The sequence below is a fragment of the Arachis stenosperma genome, chromosome 6 (assembly GCF_014773155.1).
Source record: "Arachis stenosperma cultivar V10309 chromosome 6, arast.V10309.gnm1.PFL2, whole genome shotgun sequence".
Taxonomy (NCBI): Eukaryota; Viridiplantae; Streptophyta; class Magnoliopsida; order Fabales; family Fabaceae; genus Arachis; species Arachis stenosperma.
In genome coordinates this window covers 1,791,616-1,808,737 of record NC_080382.1, presented here as the reverse complement: position 1 = coordinate 1,808,737, position 17,122 = coordinate 1,791,616, and the positions used below count along the sequence as shown (strand labels likewise).

At 38.3% G+C, this 17,122-nt stretch overlaps 1 pseudogene; it reads left to right on the top strand.

Annotated features, from left to right (window-relative positions):
• The first annotated feature begins 11,152 nt into the window (after positions 1–11,152).
• LOC130932481 (uncharacterized) lies at positions 11,153–16,758 on the top strand (annotated as a pseudogene).
• The last annotated feature ends 364 nt before the right edge of the window (positions 16,759–17,122 follow it).

Genomic DNA, 17,122 nt, shown 5'->3' with positions numbered 1-17,122 from the left:
ATAAACCATGCTGACTTGAAAGCTAATTGACGTTGAAAGAAGAAAGAGGCAAGAACCAGCAATGCCAAAGGGTGAGCAGATAACGAAAAACCAAACGCTGACCAAGGCAATAGGACCATTTCAACACAGTTTTCTTGCACACTAGAGGTTTTAAACCTGGAAGGATGGTTTAAATAAAATTTGGACCTTAGACTGCTTGGAAACTTTTAACTTTGAAAAAGAATTTTATTCGATTCACATTACAAAAAAAATTATTGAATACTAACAGATTTATTGTCAAACATTAACATTAGATTTATCATCAGATTTATCAATAAATTTGGCAATTGTCCCAAAAAAAAAAATGCCGTGGAATTCTACTTTCCGAAAATATACTTTAGAAAAACGAAAATAATAATAAAAAAAGTATTTTTGAAAGATTTTTGAAAACTTTTTGAAAAGAAAATTACCTAATCTGAGCAATAAGATGAACCGTCAGTTGTCCATACTCAAACAATCCCCGGCAACGGCGCTAAAAACTTGGTGCACGAATTTGCAATCCGTACAACTAACCAGCAAGTGCACTGGGTCGTCCAAGTAATACCTTACGTGAGTAAGGGTCGATCCCACGGAGATTATTGGTTTGAAGCAAGCTATGTTTATTTTATTATTCTTAGTCAGGATATTAATTAAAATTATCAGTTGGAATTATTAGATTGGAAAAATAAAAGAGAATAAAATCGTTACTTGTTGTGCAGTAATGGGAAATATGTTAGAGTTTTGGAGATGCTTTGTTCTCTGAATTTCTGCAATGTAATATTCAACTCAATTGTTTGTAAAGCACGTCTACAGCAAGCTGTATGTAGGGTGTCACCATTGTCAGTGGCTACCTCCCATCCTCTCAGTGAAAACGGTCCAGATGCTCTGTCACAGCACGGCTAATCAGCTGTTGGTTCTCGATCATGTTGGAATAGGATCCATTGACCCTTTTGCATTTGTCATCACGCCCAGCAATCGCGAGTTTGAAGCTCGTCACAGCCATTCAATCCCAGAATCCTACTCGGAATACCACAGACAAGGTTTAGACTTTCCGGATCCTCAAGAATGGCCGCCATCAATTCTAGCTTATACCGCGAAGATTCTGATTAAAGAATCTAAGAGAAGCTCATTCAATCTGATGTAGAACAGAGGTGTTTGTCAGGCACGCGTTCATGAGTTGAGGAAGGTGATGAGTGTCAGGATCATCACATTCTCTATAATTAAGCACGAATGAACATCTTAGATAGGAGCATACAAACGTTTGAGTGGAGGAATAGAAACAATTGCATTAATTCATCGAGACGCTGCAGAGCTCCTCACCCCCAACAATGGAGTTTAGAGACTCATGCCGTCAAAAAGTATAAAATTCAGATCTGAAAATGTCATGAGGTACAAGATAAGTCTCTAAAAGTTGTTTAAATAGTCAACTAGTAACCTAGGTTTATAGAATATGAATAAACTAAGATAATTGGTGCAGAAATCCACTTTTGGGGCCCACTTGGTGTGTGCTGGGGCTGAAACTAAAGCTATCCACGAGCTGAGGCTTTTCTTGGAGTTGAACTCCAAGTTATAACGTGTTTTGGGCGTTCAACTCCGGATCATGACGTGTTTCTGGCGTTTAACTCCAGACAGCAGCATGTACTTAGCGTTCAACGCCAAGTTACGTTGTCTATCTTTGCGCAAAGTATGAACTATTATATATTGCTGGAAAGCCCTGGATGTCTACTTTCCAACGCCGTTGAGAGCGCGCCAATTGGACTCCTGTAGCTCCAGAAAATCCATTTTCGAGTGCAAGGAGGTCAGGATCCAACAGCATTAGCAGTCCTTTTTCATCCTGACTCAGATTTTTGCTCAGCTCCCTCAATTTCAGCCAGAAAATACCTGAAATCATAGAAAAACACACAAACTCATAGTAAAGTCCAGAAATATGATTTTTGCCTAAAAACTAATAATATTCTACTAAAAACCAATTAAAACATACTAAAATCTACATGAAATTACCCCAAAAAGCGTATAAAATATCCGCTCATCACAACACCAAACTTAAACTGTTGCTTGTCCCTAAGCAACTAGATGAATAAAAGAGGATAAAAAGAAATCAAGAAGCAATAATATCTCAGAGTTTTAAGTGAAGCTCAGATTCTAATTAGATAAGCGGGGCTAGTAGCTTTTTGCTTCCAAACAGTTTTGGCATCTCACTTTATCCTTTGAAATTCAGAATGATTGGCATCCATAGGAACTCAGAATTCAGATAGTATTATTGATTTTCCTAGTTAAGTATGTTGATTCTTGAACACAGCTACTTTTATGAGTCTTGGCCGTGGCCTAAGCACTTTGTTTTCCAGTATTACCACCGGATACACAAATGCCACAGACACATGACTGGGTCAACCCTTTTCAGATTGTGACTCAGCTTTGCTAGAGTCCCCAGTTAGAGGTGTCCAGAGCTCTTAAGCGCACTCTTTTTGCTTTGGATCACGACTTTAACCACTCAGTCTCAAGCTTTTCACTTGGGCCTTCATGACACAAGCACATGGTTAGGGACAGCTTGATTTAGCCGCTTAGGCCTGGATTTTATTTCCTTGGGCCCTCCTATCCATTGATGCTCAAAGCCTTGGATCCTTTTTACCCTTGCCTTTTGGTTTTAAGGGCTATTGGCTTTTTCTGCTTGCTTTTTCTTTTTCTTTCTTTTTTTATTTTTTATTTATTTTTTTTATTTTTATTTTTTTTGCCACTTTTTTTTCGCAAGCTTGTTTTTCACTGCTTTTTCTTACTTCAAGAATTAATTTTATGATTTTTCAGATCATCAATAACATTTCTCTTGTTCATCATTCTTTCAGGAGCCAACAGTTTTAACATTCATAAAATTCAATATCAAAAATATGCATTGTTCAGGCATTCATTCAGAAGACAAAAAGTATTGCCACCACATATAAATAATTAGAATTTTTCTTATTAAGAATTCGAAAAATATTGCCTCTTTATTCTAAAAATCTACTACTTTATTCATGTTTGATGATGATGAGAAAATAAATTATAGCTTAATTGGAGATAAAATCAAAATAGAGATACTAATTATACTACTCCTATATAACTTCTAAGGTAAATTTCTATAAAAATACTATCACAGAGTTAAAGCTTAAAATTAGAACTTAACAACCTGTATTTTGGGAAGTGGATGTTCCTCTAGTCTGTGGGGTGCTTGGTCCTTCAAGGAATAGCTTCTGACGCTTTAGTTCCTTCAGTTCACATCCTTGCTCTTCCTGTTCCCTTAGGTGCTATGATCTTGATGAGTTTTAGCTCAGTGATCATGGCAAATCACACCAAACTTAGAGGTTTGCTTGTCCTCAAGCAAAAGAAAAGAAAGGAGAGGAATAGAGGGAGAGGCAAATTCGAAATCCAAAAGATATGATGAGTTGAAAAAGATTTGAAAAAGATTTGGATTGGAAAAAGATTTGTGTTTATGAATTTAAGATACATTTGATATTTTTGAAAAAGGGATTTTAGAAATTAGGGTTTTTAGAAATTAGGATTAAAATTTTTGGAATTGAAGGATGATATTTTGAAACATGTTTATGCAAGAAATCATGAATTGAAACATAAAAATTTAGAAAATTTGTAAAGAAAAACGAATTTTACCTCCTCCCCACCATCCTGGCGTTAAACGCCCAAATGCTGCATGTTTTGGGCGTTTAACGCCCAATTGCTGCTTCTCCTGGGCGTTCAACGCCCAGCTGTTGCTTCTTTCTGGCGTTGAACGCCAGGAAGTCCTTTATCACTGGGCGTTTTTCTGAACGCCCAGGACGCTGTCAATCTGGCGTTAAACGCCCAGAAGGTGCTTCTTTCTGGCGTTCAACGCCCAGAAGATGCTCCTTTCTGGCGTTTAACGCCCAGATGGCTACCCTTACTGGCGTTAAACGCCCAGTGGGTGCTTCTTTTGGGCGTTCAACGCCCAAAACGTTTTTTACTAGCTTTTTCATGCCAGTAAGCTTCCAAATTTCCCTGTAACTCTGTGAATTCAATCAATTGCTATTTTACCTTTTGAAGATACTCTGACATATACCTGTAAAAATCAATTAATTAGCAAAAACAAATAAAATTAAATTTTGTAAATGGCTGGGTTGCCTCCCAGCAAGCGCTTCTTTATTGTCATTAGCTGGACTATTACTGAGCTTTAATCAAGCCTTAGTTTTGAGCATTCTTGCTCAAAATTGCCTTCAAGATAATGTTTGACTCTCTGTCCATTAACAATGAACTTTTTATTAGAGTCATTATCCTGAAGCTCTACGTATCCATATGGTGATACGCTTGTGATCACATATGGACCTCTCCACCGGGACTTCAATTTCCCGGGGAATAATTTGAGCCTAGAATTAAATAGCAGAACTTTTTGCCCCGGCTCAAAGACTCTGGATGACAATTTCTTATCATGCCATCTTTTTGCTTTCTCTTTGTATATTTTTGCATTCTCGAAAGCATTGAGTCTAAATTCCTCTAGCTCATTTAACTGAAGCAATCATTTTTCTCCAGCTAACTTGGCATCAAGGTTCAGGAATCTGGTTGCCCAGTAGGCCTTATGTTCCAGTTTCACTGGCAAGTGACATGCCTTTCCATACACAAGCTGGTATGGAGAGGTCCCTATAGGGGTCTTGAATGCTGTTCTGTATGCCCACAGAGCATCATCCAAGCTTCTTGCCCAATCCCTTCTACGGTTAATTACAGTCCGTTCCAGGATTCTTTTGATTTCTCTATTTGAGACTTCAGCTTGCCCATTAGTTTGTGGATGATATGGAGTGGCCACCCTGTGGCTAACTCCATAACGAACCAAAGCAGAATAGAGCTGTTTATTGCAGAAATGAGTGCCCCCATCACTGATTAGTACTCTAGGGATGCCAAATCTGCTGAAGATGTGTTTCTGGAGGAATTTTAACACTGTCTTAGTGTCATTAGTGGGTGTTGCAATAGCTTCCACCCATTTGGGTGATGAGCGGATAATTTATACGCTTTTTGTCATTGTTTTTAGGTAGTTTTTAGTAAGTTTAAGCTACTTTTAGGGATGTTTTCATTAGTTTTTATGTTAAATTCACATTTCTGGATTTTACTATGAGTTTGTGTGTTTTTCTGTGATTTCAGGTAATTTCTGGCTGAAATTGAGGGACTTGAGCAAAACTCTGAAAAAGGCTGACAAAAGGACTGCTGATGCTGTTGGAATCTGACCTCCCTGCACTCGAATTGGATTTTCTGGAGCTACAGAACTTCAAATGGCGCGCTCTCAACGGCGTTGGAAAGTAGACATCCAGAGCTTTCCAGCAATATATAATAGTCCATACTTTATTCGTAAATTGACGACGTAACTTGGCGTTGAACGCCAAGTACATGTTGCTGTCTGGAGTTAAACGCCAGAAACACGTCATGATCCGGAGTTGAACGCCCAAAACACGTTATAACTTAGAGTTCAACTCCAATAAAAGCCTCAGCTCGTGGATAGATCAAGCTCAGCCCAAGCATACACCAAGTGGGCCCCGGAAGTGGATTTATGCATCAATTACTTACTCATGTAAACCCTAGGAGCTAGTTTATTATAAATAGAACTTTTTACTATCATAATCTCATCCTGGATTGTATTTTGAATCCTGTGATCACGTTTTGGGGGCTGGCCATTCGGCCATGCCTGAACCTTTCACTTATGTATTTTCAACAGTGGAGTTTCTACACACCATAGATTAAGGGTGTGGAGCTCTGCTGTACCTCAAGTTTCAATACAATTACTATTACTTTTTATTCAATTCTCTTTTATTCTTATTCCAAGATATACGTTGCACTTCAACTTGATGAATGTGATGATCCGTGACACTCATCATCATTCTCACCTATGAACGCGCGTGATTGACAACCACTTCCGTTCTACTTTAGGCCGGGCGCATATCTCTTAGATTCCCCAACAGAATCTTCGTGGTATAAGCTAGATAGATGGCGGCATTCATGAGGATCCGGAAAGTCTAAACCTTGTCTATGGTATTCCGAGTAGGATTCTGGGATTGAATGACTGTGACGAGCTTCAAACTCCTGAAGGCTGGGCGTGATGACAAGCGCAAAAGTATCAAGGGATTCTATTCCAACCTGATTGAGAACCGACAGATGATTAGCCGTTCTGCGACAGAGCATAGGAACGTTTTCACTGAGAGGATGGGATGTAGCCATTGACAACGGTGATGCCCTTCATACAGCTTGCCATGGAAAGGAGTAAGAAGGATTGGATGAATGTAATAGGAAAGTAGAGATTCAAGAGGAGCACAGCATCTCCATACACTTATCTGAAATTTCCACTATTAATTAACATAAGTATCTCTATCCTATTTTATTTTCTGTTTATTTTTATTAATCATATTTGATTTTCTAAATTCCATAATTTATCCTCCTGACTGGGATTTACAAGATGACCATAGCTTGCTTCATACCAACAATCTCTGTGGGATCGACCCTTACTCACGTAAGGTATTACTTGGACGACCCAGTACACTTGCTGGTTAGTTGAACGGAGTTGTGTCCACACATAAGTGCCATAATAATGATTCCATACAACAACAAAGAATACTACATTGATGTGATCACAATTTCGTCCACCAAGTTTTTGGCGCCGTTGCCGGGGATTGTTCGAGTATGGACAACTGACGGTTCATCTTGTTGCTCAGATTAGGTAATTTTCTTTTCAAAAACTTTTTCAAAATTTTTCTTTTCTTTTTCGTTTTTTTTTTTCAAAAATATTTTCGAAAAAATTAATAAAAATCCAAAAAAAAAAATTAGAAAATCATAAAAATAAAAAATATTTTGTGTTTCTTGTTTAAGTCTTGAGTCAATTTTTAAGTTTGGTGTCAATTGTATGCTTTAAAAAATTTTCTTGCATTTTTTCGAAAATCCCATGCATTCATAGTGTTCTTCATGATCTTCAAGTTGTTCTTGATAAGTCCTCTTGTTTGATCTTGATGTTTTCTTGTTTTGTGTTGTTTGTTATTTTTTATATGCATTTTTCGTTTGTTAGAGTCCATGCATTAAAGATTTCTAAGTTTGGTGTCTTGCATGTTTTCTTTGCATCAAAAATTTTTTCAAAATTGTGTTCTTGATGTTCATCATGATCTTCAAAGTGTTCTTGGTGTTCATCTTGACATTCATAGTGTTCTTGCATGCATCTTGTATTTTGATCCAAAATTTTCATGTTTTGGGTCATTTTTGTGTTTTTCTCTCTCATCATTAAAAATTCAAAAAATCAAAAAAAAATATCTTTTCCTTATTTTTCTCTAAATTTTCGAAAATTTGAGTTGACCAAGTCAAAAATTTTTAAAATTAGTTGTTTCTTATGAGTTAAGTCAAATTTTCAATTTTAAAAATCTTATCTTTTCAAAATCTTTTTCAAAAATCACATCTTTTTCATTTTTTTATATAATTTTCGAAATTTTTTTTTAAAAAATATTTTTCAAAATATTTTTCTTATCTTTTACATCATATTTTCGAAAATATAATCAATAATTAATGTTTTGATTCAAAAATTTGAAGTTTGTTACTTTCTTGCTAAGAAAGGTTCAATCTTTAAGTTCTAGAATCTTATCTTGTAGTTTCTTATTAGTGAAGTAAATAATTTCAAATTTTTAAATTAAATATTTTTTATCTCTTATCTTATCCTTTTCAAAAAAAAAAAATTTATCTTTTTATCTTATCTTTTTTTGATTTCAAAATATCTTATCTAAACTTCTTATCTTCTTATCTTTTCAAATTTGATTTCAAATCTTTTTCAATCAACTAACTAACTTGTTGTTTGTTTCTTATCTTTTTCAAAACCACCTAACTACTTTTTCCTCTCTAATTTTCGAAAATATCTCACCTCTTTTTCAAAAATTCTTTTTGTTTTAAATTTTAATTTTAATCTTATCTTATCTTTAATTTTCAAAAATTACTAACCCCTTTTTCAAAATTATTTTCGAAAATTCTCCCTCTCTTTTCTTATTTTATTTAATTAATTATTTACTAACACTTCTCTTCACTTCTCTTCATCTAAAAATTCGAACCATTCTCCTTTCCTTATCCCCTTTCTTTTTCTACTAACATAAAGGAATCTCTATACTGTAACATAGAAGATTCCTCTTCCATTTCTTTTTCTCTTCTCTTTCATATGAGCAGGAATAAAGAAAAAGGCACTCTTGTTGAAGCAAGGAAGAGACATAGAGGAGCTCAAAGAGCACCATTGGTTCTTCAAGAAGGCGCCACCCTCACTAAGGTGGACTCATTCCTTGGTCTTATTTTCTCTGCTTTTTCGGTTTTTATGCTTCATGTCTATCTAATGTTTGTGTCTTTATTACATGATCATTAGTAGTTAGTAACTATGTCTTAAAGCTATGAATAGATTCCATTAATCCTTCACCTCTCTTAAATGAAAAATGTTTTAATTCAAAAGAACAAGAAGTACATGAATTTCGAATTCATCCTTGAATTTAATTTAATTATATTAATGTGGTGACAATACTTTTTGTTTTTTTGAATGAATGCTTGAACAGTGCATATGTCTTTTGATCTTGTTGTTTATGAAGGTTAAAACTGTTGGCTCTTGAAAGAATGATGAACAAAGAGAAATGTTATTGATGATCTGAAAAATCATGAAATTGATTCTTGAAGCAAGAAAAAGCAGTGAATGGCGAAAAAAAAAATTGGCGAAAAAAAATAGAAAGAAAAAGAAAAAGCAAGCAGAAAAAGCCAGTAGCCCTTAAAACCAAAAGGCAAGGGTAAAAAGGATCCAAGGCTTTGAGCATCAATGGATAGGAGGGCCCAAGGAAATAAAATCCAGGCCTAAGCGGCTAAATCAAGCTGTCCCTAACCATGTGCTTGTGTCATGAAGGTCCAAGTGAAAAGCTTGAGACTGAGTGGTTAAAGTCGTGATCCAAAGCAAAAAGAGTGTGCTTAAGAGCTCTGGACACCTCTAACTGGGGACTCTAGCAAAGCTAAGTCACAATCTGAAAAGGTTCACCCAGTTATGTGTCTGTGGCATTTGTGTATCTGGTGGTAATACTGGAAAACAAAGTGCTTAGGGCCACGGCCAAGACTCATTAGTAGCTGTGTTCAAGAATCAACATGCTTAACTAGGAAAGTCAATAACACTATCCGAAATTCTAAGTTCCTAGAGAAGCCAATCATTCTAAACTTCAAAGGAAAAAGTGAGATGCCAAAACTGTTCAGAAGCAAAAAGCTACAAGTCCCGCTCATCTAATTAGAATTAATATTTCATTGATATTTTGAAATTTATAGTATATTCTCTTCTTTTTATCCTAATTGATTTTCAGTTGCTTGGGGACAAGCAACAATTTAAGTTTGGTGTTGTGATGAGCGGATAATTTATACGCTTTTTGTCATTGTTTTTAGGTAGTTTTTAGTAAGTTTAAGCTACTTTTAGGGATGTTTTCATTAGTTTTTATGTTAAATTCACATTTCTGGATTTTACTATGAGTTTGTGTGTTTTTCTGTGATTTCAGGTAATTTCTGGCTGAAATTGAGGGACTTGAGCAAAACTCTGAAAAAGGCTGACAAAAGGACTGCTGATGCTGTTGGAATCTGACCTCCCTGCACTCGAATTGGATTTTCTGGAGCTACAGAACTTCAAATGGCGCGCTCTCAACGGCGTTGGAAAGTAGACATCCAGAGCTTTCCAGCAATATATAATAGTCCATACTTTATTCGTAAATTGACGACGTAACTTGGCGTTGAACGCCAAGTACATGTTGCTGTCTGGAGTTAAACGCCAGAAACACGTCATGATCCGGAGTTGAACGCCCAAAACACGTTATAACTTGGAGTTCAACTCCAATAAAAGCCTCAGCTCGTGGATAGATCAAGCTCAGCCCAAGCATACACCAAGTGGGTCCCGGAAGTGGATTTATGCATCAATTACTTACTCATGTAAACCCTAGGAGCTAGTTTATTATAAATAGAACTTTTTACTATCATAATCTCATCCTGGATTGTATTTTGAATCCTGTGATCACGTTTTGGGGGCTGGCCATTCGGCCATGCCTGAACCTTTCACTTATGTATTTTCAACAGTGGAGTTTCTACACACCATAGATTAAGGGTGTGGAGCTCTGCTGTACCTCAAGTTTCAATACAATTACTATTACTTTTTATTCAATTCTCTTTTATTCTTATTCCAAGATATACGTTGCACTTCAACTTGATGAATGTGATGATCCGTGACACTCATCATCATTCTCACCTATGAACGCGCGTGATTGACAACCACTTCCGTTCTACTTTAGGCCGGGCGCATATCTCTTAGATTCCCCAACAGAATCTTCGTGGTATAAGCTAGATAGATGGCGGCATTCATGAGGATCCGGAAAGTCTAAACCTTGTCTATGGTATTCCGAGTAGGATTCTGGGATTGAATGACTGTGACGAGCTTCAAACTCCTGAAGGCTGGGCGTGATGACAAGCGCAAAAGTATCAAGGGATTCTATTCCAACCTGATTGAGAACCGACAGATGATTAGCCGTGCTGCGACAGAGCATAGGAACGTTTTCACTGAGAGGATGGGATGTAGCCATTGACAACGGTGATGCCCTACATACAGCTTGCCATGGAAAGGAGTAAGAAGGATTGGATGAATGTAATAGGAAAGTAGAGATTCAAGAGGAGCACAGCATCTCCATACACTTATCTGAAATTTCCACTATTAATTTACATAAGTATCTCTATCCTATTTTATTTTCTGTTTATTTTTATTAATCATATTTGATTTTCTAAATTCCATAATTTATCCTCCTGACTGGGATTTACAAGATGACCATAGCTTGCTTCATACCAACAATCTCTGTGGGATCGACCCTTACTCACGTAAGGTATTACTTGGACGACCCAGTACACTTGCTGGTTAGTTGAACGGAGTTGTGTCCACACATAAGTGCCATAATAATGATTCCATACAACAACAAAGAATACTACATTGATGTGATCACAATTTCGTCCACCAAGTTTTTGGCGCCGTTGCCGAGGATTGTTCGAGTATGGACAACTGACGGTTCATCTTGTTGCTCATATTAGTGAGTTATCAAAAAACCCTAGCAGAGAAAGAGTACGTACTCCGTACTCAAGGAGAATGAGAGAAGGAGAGAGCGGGGGCAAGCAGTTGAGGGTGAAACACGGTGAGGAAGATGGTCATGCCATCGGAAGAGATAAGGGGGAGAGCGTGGGTGGGTGTGTATCCGGTGTTAAGGAGGGTTCTTCTCGAGATGGGTTAGAAAAGCCATCCAATGTCTCTTTTCGAGATAAAGTTATTGGTGCAGAAAAGTCTAAGGCCTTTGCATTAGTAGGGTCTTTATCTGGGGATGGTATCGCGACGGTCACAGGTAAGCAGGGTGATTCTCGTCCACCAAGTGTCAATTTTACCAAGGAGGCAAAGAGCTGTCTGGCTGAACCTTATAAGGAAGCCATCGTGATCAAGGTGCTGGATAAGCATTATGGCTACACGGCTCTCATGCATAAGCTTCGGATAGTATGGCGCATCAAAGGAGGGTTTGATTTGTTGGATGTGGGGTTTGGATATTTTTTGGTTAAATTTGATATTGCTGCAGATCGTGAGAAAGTCACTCTTGGTGGCCCGTGGTTGATAGACGGTCACTATGTTGCAGTAAAGCCATGGGATGTGGATTTTAGGCCATGCGAAAAATCCTTTGGATCAACGCTGGTATGGATTCGAGTCTCGGGACTTCCAATTTGGTGCTACCAGGAACAAGCAATGCTGCGAATTGCTTCTGCAATAGGGATTCCGGTGAAAGTAGATTTGGCCACTAAGCTTGCAGAAAGAGGAAAGTATGCCCGAGCTTGTGTTCAAATTAATCTTGAGTTGCCTGTAATTAAACATATTATAGTGGAAGGTGTGACTTATGAAGTGGAGTATGAGAGTTTACAGTTGATTTGTGCTACTTGTGCACGGTATGGGCATGATAAATCGTTGTGCATGGAGAAGGAGTCCTTGGAAGGAAACGGAAATTCCTTTGGTGATGGAAAAAATAATGAATCCCCGACACTAGTGCCACACAACAATCATGAGATTCAAAAAGAGACTGAATCAAAAGCTCGTGATTTAGGTGAGAATCCTCGTAATTTGTGTGAGAAATTAGGAGTTGTTAAAGGGAAGGATGTGGTTATGGAATCATTGGCTCCTCACGTGCCTGATGGTCATGTTAATGAGGCATGCATGGATGATGAAGAGGGCTGGCAACAAGTGCTGCGTAAGGGAAAATTCACAATGGGCCAGTCATCAGGTTTGAAGGACCAAGATGGAAAGCAGCACAGGTTTGATTCGAGAAGGGTTCCAAGGCCTAATTTGAATGGTGATGGAGGCAAATCAATTGGCATTAGGATGGGGAAGCGAGAAAAACATGAAATTGCGCCATCTCCATCGCGCAGAACTCCTGCACGTCGTGGAATTTCTCTACGGAAGCGTCCTCGGCCTTCCTCCTTGCAGAACTCGCCAGTTGATAAAAATGGTGGCACAACGGAGAAAACTTTAGTAGATGGAAGCATGGCAGGTGCAGTGTCAGGAGGTCCGAAGGTGGCAATTATTAAGGATCAGAGTGTGCTAGTACCGCAGGACAAACCACCTATTGAGGTTGGTGATTCTGTTTAGAGTTTATATTCTTATTTATTCTGTCCCTATTATTTATGGATAGTTTAAATATGATTGTTTGGAATATTAGGGGTGCTTCTAATAAGTTAGCCCTGGTGCATTGTAAGGAACTTGTTAGGAAATTTAGACCTATTTTCTTTATTGTGGTTGAAACTCACTCCCCTTTTCAGCATTTAAAATTATTTTGGGAAAGGTTGGGGTATCACTCTGTTGGTATAGTAGAAGCAGAGGGGCATAAGGGAGGTATTTGGTTTCTATCCTCTATGAAGGGTGTTTGTTGTAAGTTCATTGATGCTTTTGATCAGGGTGTTACTGTTGAGGTTCACTTTGATAATTTAATTTGGAGGTGTAGTAGTATTTATGGCAGTCCTCAATTTAGGAAAAGGGTTCTCCTTTGGGATTATCTTGTTGCACAATCCATGGTTTTTCAAGGACCTTGGATTGTTCTTGGTGATTTTAATGAAGTCAAATTTTCTCATGAATCTAAAGGCTGTCAATTTTCTCATCAAATAGCAGACATGTTTGCTACTTCATTAGGGGATAGTGGTTTGTTTGATCTGAAGACTATTGGGAGGCAATTTTCTTGGTACAGGAGGGTGAAAAATTATGTTGACGTGGCAAAAAAGCTTGATCGAGTCTGTATAAATAGTAGTTGGTTATCTATCTTTCCAGAGGCTTATGCAGAAGTTTTAAATAGGCTTCAGTCTTATCATTGCCCTATTCTGGTGCGTTGTAAAGGTCGTCCTCAGCCTAAAGGGAATCGACCTTTCCGATTTGTTGCTGCTTGGGCTACTCATCCTGGGTATAGGGATATTGTGAACCAGTCATGGTGGTCTGGTAATAGAGGGATTCATGGCAAGCTTTCGGAAGTACAGAAGAATTCACTAGAGTTTAACTCGAAGGTATTTGGTAACATTTTTGTTAAGAAATGTGAATTAGAGCAGCAGATTAATTATTTACAAAAGCGTTTGGAAGTGGTGGATAGTATTTATTTGCGTCAGAAAGAGCAACAATTGCTTGATGATTATAATAATACTCTAGTGCAAGAAGAGCTCCTATGGTTCCAAAAGTCCAGAGAGCAGTGGGTTAGGTTCGGGGATAGGAATACAAGATTCTTTCATATTCAAACTCTTGCGCGAAGGAAGCATAATAAGATTTATAGCCTTTTTCTCAAGGATGGAGTGTGGGAAACTGATCCAGAGGTTCTAAGTCAAGAAGCAGAGTCTTTCTATAAAAGCTTATTCTGTCATTTGGATGATGTTGATTTGGGTTGCCTTGGTGATGTGCCTCTTCCTTCTCTAAATGAGGAAGCTTGCAATAATCTTACGGCACCAGTTACTATGGAGGAAGTCAGAACAGCTGTTTTTCACATGAACTCTTTTAAAGCTCCGGGTCCTGATGGATTTCAAGCTTTCTTCTTCAAAGAATATTGGGAGATCATTGGTCTTGATGTTTGGAAGATGGTTAAGCAGGCTTTCTCCGGTGTTACTCTTGATCCGAGAATGTTGGAGACTTTACTGGTTCTCATTCCAAAGGTTGAATCACCGGTATCTATGAAAGATTTCAGGCCGATTAGTCTCTGCAATGTAGTTTACAAGATCATCACGAAGGTCCTTGTTAATAGGCTTCGTCCTCATCTTGCGGATATTGTTGGCCCGCTTCAAGGAGGATTTATTCCGGGACGAGGAACTCCTGACAACATTATTATTGCTCAAGAATTCCTCCACTTTATGAAGAAGACTAAATCAAAGAAAGGCACACTGGCCTTTAAGATTGATCTAGAGAAGGCTTATGACAGAGTTGACTGGAGGTTTTTAGCTCATACCCTTAAGAGTTTTGGTTTTCCTATTCCTACACTTAATTTGATTATGAATTGTGTCACTGCTTCTTCTTTATCTATTCTTTGGAATGGGAGTCGTCTGAATGGCTTTACTCCTAGTCGAGGTCTTAGACAAGGAGACCCTATGTCACCCTATCTTTTTGTGTTGTGTATGGAGCGATTGGCATGCTTTATTAGTCATCAGGTTGATTTGGGCTTGTGGGAGCCGGTTGCTATTTCTAGAGGGGGACCAAGAATATCCCACTTAATGTTTGCGGATGACTTGCTTCTATTCTGTAAAGCTACAAAGAGACAAGTGCAAAATGTGATGTTGGTTTTAGAGACTTTTTGCAAAGCATCTGGGATGAAGATTAATGTGGAGAAGTCTAAAGCGCTTTGCTCTAAGAATGTCTCTGCAACAAGGAAAGAGATTTTCACTGGGGTATCCTCTATCAAATTTGTCCAGGACTTGGGCAAGTATCTTGGAGTTACCCTTAGCCATTCTAGGGTGACTCGTTCAACTTTCAATGGTGTCCTGGATAAGGTTCGGAGTAGGCTAGCAAGCTGGAAAGGGAGTTTACTCAATCGGGCTGGTAGACTCTGCTTGGTTAATTCTGTTGCCGCTGCTATTCCCACGTACCAGATGCAGGTCTCTATTTTTCCCAAAGGAATTATTAGTAAATTGGAGTCTATGATGAGGAATTTTCTTTGGAAAGGACAAGTTGATGGAAGAGGATTGAATCTTGTTAGTTGGAAGGTACTAGTTACTCCAAAAAAATATGGAGGTTTGGGGATTAGAGATCCTTATTGTGTAAATATTGCTCTTCTTGGGAAGCTAGTTTGGACTTTTTTCCAGTAGCCAAACAAGCTATGGGTCCAATTGTTGGATGCCAAGTACCGATCATCTCTATATGACTGTTTTAGTTATCCTAAGAACAAGGACTCTCCCATTTGGAGGTGTCTTTGCAAGGCTTGGGAAGTGTTGAAGGATGGGTTTGCTTGGTGTATTGGAGATTTGAACCAGAATTTTTGGTTTTCTAGCTGGAGGAGAGAAGGACGGTTATCTAATGAGATGGATTATGTTCACATTTCTGATTCGAATCTCCGGATACAAGATATTTGGTCAGTTGGTAGGTGGCATTTGGATACTCTTTATTCTCCTTTATCTCAAAATCTGAAAGGTAATATTCTCTCTTACAATCCAGATGAACAAGCAGGTCCGGAAGTGGGTTGGTATTGGAGTGGGTCTGCTGCCAAAGTCTATAACTCACGCAATGGTTACTTGTGGTTGTGTAAGCAACTGTTTGGTTGGGAGGAGCAGTAGAATTGGCTTTGGCTTTGGCGTCAGCTTGTTCCGGAAAAGCATAAGTTTTTGGCTTGGTTGTGTCTTAAGGAGGCTCTTCCTACTGCAAGTTTTCGCTTTAGAAGAGGAATGTCGTTATCGGATAGGTGTCCAAGATGTCTTTCTAGCCAGGAATCGGTTTTACATTGTATTCGGGATTGTCCAAAAGCTCAGCTTGTTTGGCATAGGTTGGATATTTCTTGTCATCCTTTGGATTTGAAGAACTGGTTCTTGTATCATAGCAGAGAGCATCCGTTCAAGTTCTTTTCGGGACTTTGGTGGATATGGCGAGCAAGGAATAATGACATATTTAATCCCCATGAAACTTGGCCTCCGGAAAAAGTGATTTGTCTGGCATTAACTTCAGAAAAGGAGCTTAGGAATATTTTTGAATTACAACGTATGTCCCTTCCCTCTACTTTAAATGGTTTTTGGAATCCCCCATCCATTGGTACTTTTAAGATTAATTGTGATGCTAGTTATTTTGGTTCGGGTGATAGTGTTGGTTTTGCTTGTGTTATTAGAGATTGTAATGGGAGTTGGCAAAGGGGGTGTTTGGGAATGATTGAGAGTAATAGTATTCTTCAAGGATAATTGTTTGCTATTTGGAGAGGATATCTCTTAGCTTGGGATGTGGGTCAACGAGATGTTATTTGTGAGACGGATTGTGTGGAAGCATTTAATCTTGTTACTCAAGATGGTTTTGGGTTTATTGATCCATTGGTGCTCAAAATAAGAGATATCATGCATTGGAATTGGCGTGTTGACTTTCGTTTGATTATGAGAGATGCAAACACGGTGGCAGATACTATGGCAAAGATGGCGATGAAGTTACAACTTTCGCATGTGGAGCTTCTTTCACCTTGGGAAGAGTTTAAGAGTAGTCTTAAACGGGGCTGCCCTTCTATTTAAGCAGTTCCTTGTTTTGTTTGTTTTGTTTTTCTTTGTTTAATTTATTTCAGTCACCAAAAAAACTAGTGAAACATTACATTTTAAAACATTGTTGGCAAATCTCTCTCTCTCTCTCTCTCTCTCTCTCTCTCTCTCTCTCTCTCTCTCTCTCTCTCTCTCTCTCTCTCTCTCTCTCTCTCTCTCTCTCTCTCTCTCTCTCCCCACCAAACACCTCTGTCCGCAGCGCCGGCCACCACCAGCATTTTGCCATCATTGCTCCTTGTGTCCCAGCAACAGTTGTTGAGGTTTCGGCCATCACTAGCAACCACCTCTAGTCACACATCTTTCTTTTTCCTTCTCCCTTCTCCAGTAACATGATCATTTT